The following is a 4,160-nucleotide window of genomic DNA, read 5'->3' as shown; positions in this document are numbered from 1 at the left end:
GCGCCACCTACGGTGACCGGCAGCTCCAACGCCAGCGCCACAGAAGGGCAAAGGCCCCACGTGGGTGCCGAAGCGAACTCTCCCAGCACAGCGCACGTGCCAACACGTCTGCACAACTGCGATACAAACCACCAGCGAGAACCGCTGGGGCGACCGAGCAGCAGACGGCGTCGCGGCGCCGAGTGCCGGGCGGCGGCGCATCCTCAACGCACACAGTCCTCAGTCGGACCAGCACACTGCAGATGTCCACCGCGCTTCGCACCGGGCCCGCGAGGACCCACTTTGGCCGCCCGGCGCCGCGCGCAGGGTGCCCCGGCGCGCAGCTGCGCCGCCTGCCGCGTCCGTCGGCCGGCGCGCCTGCCACTGGGCGCCCCCACCAGCCGGCTGTAGCGCGTGCGCCCACGCACCGCGCGGCCAGCACGCCGGGCGGCCCCCCCTCACCGGCCGGGGACGGTCCCACCCAGCCACCGCCGCGTATCGCTTCACACACAGATTTGCCCTTACTGATTTACCTCCAGCAACAACAACCGCACCACAATGGGTTTACCAGTTGTTCATTTGCGTAACGTCACCAGCAAACGTAGACGTCCATCCCAGTTTGCAAATGCAACGATTATTGCATACCTGTCTGTTAGGTGTCACGACACACTACGTCTGCCCACATACACGCAACAAAATGTGCACGACTAGAGAACACGTGGGAGGTGGCCCCCTACGTATGCGATGTCCATTACGAGACCGACTGTCAACCAGCATCTGTACCATGTCGCAGATGTGGAACGCGGTGCACCATGCTATCACACTGTGTGAGAAGAGACGACTACGTTTGAATACACGCGCCACTACATCAACAGACGGCATCATGCTGATCGCCATCCAGGGCGTCCGTTAATCCCACACGTCTCTATTGCGTACCACACTGCAATGTAGCTGTTATGGGGAGACGGCACGTGGCTGAGTGCACAACATTTGGACCGTATGGTTCGCTGTTGTTGGGCGCAGTCGTTGTACGGTCACACATGTGCCACAGCGTATCATGCAGTACATACGGACCTATGTGCAGTACAATGTGAGGGTTAAGCTTACGACATCAGCGGACAGTGGACACAGAGCCGTACCACGACGTAGACTGAGCGCTTCGACATGCGAATGCCAGTGAACAGCTGCGAAGGGCATTGGAACACGCAAGCACCTGAACGACCAGCGTGCGAAGGCAGGGGGGAGGGATGTGGGGCGATGTACATCCTGCAGTCGTCCACATTTACAAGTGTACAGCGGGAGCATGTAAAAAGTAAGCAACACTTGCGAAGTGTTGAACATGAAAACGATACACAAGAGGGTGGGCGGTGCGAGTAGCGAACTATATTCAGAGGGTTGTGGTTAGACAACACTGGATTAATGTAACGTGGTCCATATGCCAATTACAGAGCAGGTTAAGGCACAACTTGGGTTAGGTTAAGGCACAACGTGGGTTAGGTTAAGGCACAACGTGGGTTAGGTTAAGGCACAACTTGGGGTAGGTTAAGGCACAACGTGGGTTAGGTTAAGGCACAACGTGGGTTAGGTTAAGGCACAACGTGGGTTAGGTTAAGGCACAACGTGGTTAGGTTAAGGCACAACGTGGGTTAGGTTAAGGCACAACGTGGGTTAGGTTAAGGCACAACTTGGGTTAGGTTAAGGCACGACGTGGGTTGGTTAAGGGCACAACGTGGGTTAGGGGTTAAGGCAACAACGTGGGTTAGGTTAAGGCACAACGTGGGTTAGGTTAAGGCACAACGTGGGTTAGGTAAGGCACAACGTGGGTTAGGTTAAGGCACAACGTGGGTTAGGTTAAGGACAACGTGGGTTAGGTTAAGGCACAACGTGGGTTAGGTTAAGGCACAACGTGGGTTAGGTTAAGGCACAACGTTGGTTAGGTTAAGGCACAACGTGGGTTAGGTTAAGGCACAACGTGGGTTAGGTAAGGCACAACGTGGGTTAGGTTAAGGCACAACGTGGGTTAGGTTAAGGCACAACGTGGGTTAGGTTAAGGCACAACGTGGGTTAGGTTAAGGCACAACGTGGGTTAGGTTAAGGCACAACTTGGGTTAGGGTTAAGGCACAACTTGGGTTAGGTAAGGCACAACTTGGGTTAGGTTAAGGCACAACTTGGTTAGGTTAAGGCACAACTTGGGTTAGGTTAAGGCACAACTTGGGTTAGGTTAAGGCACAACTTGGGTTAGGTTAAGGCACAACTTGGGTAGGTTAGGCACAACTTGGGTTAGGTTAAGCACAACTTGGGTTAGGTTAAGGCACAACTTGGGTTAGGGTTAAGGCACAACGTGGGTTAGGTTAAGGCACAACGTGGGTTAGGTTAAGGCACAACGTGGGTTAGGTTAAGGCACAACGTGGGTTAGGTTAAGGCACAACGTGGGTAGGTTAAGGCACAACGTGGGGTAGGTTAAGGCACAACGTGGGTTAGGTTAAGGCACAACGTGGGTTAGGTTAAGGCACAACGTGGGTTAGGTTAAGGCACAACGTGGGTTAGGTTAAGGCACAACGTGGGTTAGGTTAAGGCACAACGTGGGTTAGGTTAAGGCACAACGTGGGTTAGGTTAAGGCACAACGTGGGTTAGGTTAAGGCACAACGTGGGTTAGGTTAAGGCACAACGTGGGTTAGGTTAAGGCACAACGTGGGTTAGGTTAAGGCACAACGTGGGTTAGGTTAAGGCACAACGTGGGTTAGGTTAAGGCACAACGTGGGTTAGGTTAAGGCACAACGTGGGTTAGGTTAAGGCACAACTTGGGTTAGGTTAAGGCACAACGTGGGTTAGGTTAAGGCACAACTTGGGTTAGGTTAAGGCACAACTTGGGTTAGGTTAAGGCACAACTTGGGTTAGGTTAAGGCACAACTTGGGTTAGGTTAAGGCACAACTTGGGTTAGGTTAAGGCACAACTTGGGTTAGGTTAAGGCACAACTTGGGTTAGGTTAAGGCACAACTTGGGTTAGGTTAAGGCACAACTTGGGTTAGGTTAAGGCACAACGTGGGTTAGGTTAAGGCACAACGTGGGTTAGGTTAAGGCACAACGTGGGTTAGGTTAAGGCACAACGTGGGTTAGGTTAAGGCACAACGTGGGTTAGGTTAAGGCACAACGTGGGTTAGGTTAAGGCACAACGTGGGTTAGGTTAAGGCACAACGTGGGTTAGGTTAAGGCACAACGTGGGTTAGGTTAAGGCACAACGTGGGTTAGGTTAAGGCACAACGTGGGTTAGGTTAAGGCACAACGTGGGTTAGGTTAAGGCACAACGTGGGTTAGGTTAAGGCACAACGTGGGTTAGGTTAAGGCACAACGTGGGTTAGGTTAAGGTAGAAATTGCGTTACATTGCGGTACAAATTGCGTTACATTGCGGTACAAATTGCGTTACATTGCGGTACAAATTGCGTTACATTGCGGTACAAATTGCGTTACATTGCGGTACAAATTGCGTTACATTGCGGTACAAATTGCGTTACATTGCGGTACAAATTGCGTTACATTGCGGTACACATTGCGTTACACATTGCGTTACACATTGCGGTACACATTGCGTTACACATTGCGGTTACACATTGCGGTACACATTGCGTTACACATTGCGGTACACATTGCGTTACACATTGCGGTACACATTGCGGTACACATTGCGTTACACATTGCGTTACACATTGCGGTACACATTGCGGTACATTGCGGTACACATTGCGGTACATTGCGGTACACATTGCGTTACATTGCGGTACACATTGCGTTACATTGCGGTACACATTGCGTTACATTGCGGTACAAATTGCGTTACGAATTTGGTTAAGTTAAGGTGCAAAATGGGTTAGGTTAAGGTGCGAAATGGGTTGGATTACAGTACACAACGTGGTAAGAGAGTGTGTTGGGGGGGGGGGGGCCGAGGTTCGTTGGTAGTGATCATTGTAAGTGAATGTCTGAGGCAGCTTCAGTATGTCACAGCAGTTATGTCTCGTCAGGATGCGCTTTTCGCTCGTGACTGGAGGCGCGCCGCGTCTGTGGTTGCGGCAAGGGAGCGGCAGACCTGTGTGATTCATTCCTGCCATTGTTTCTGTGCCGTAACAGGAGGCAGTGTGGTGGTGTTGGGTGCACCCCTGTGTAGGACATGTGTGGGTGTTGG

This window comes from Schistocerca cancellata, unplaced genomic scaffold (genome assembly GCF_023864275.1).
Source record: "Schistocerca cancellata isolate TAMUIC-IGC-003103 unplaced genomic scaffold, iqSchCanc2.1 HiC_scaffold_404, whole genome shotgun sequence".
Lineage (NCBI taxonomy): Eukaryota > Metazoa > Arthropoda > Insecta > Orthoptera > Acrididae > Schistocerca > Schistocerca cancellata.
This window is presented reverse-complemented; position numbering follows the sequence as displayed.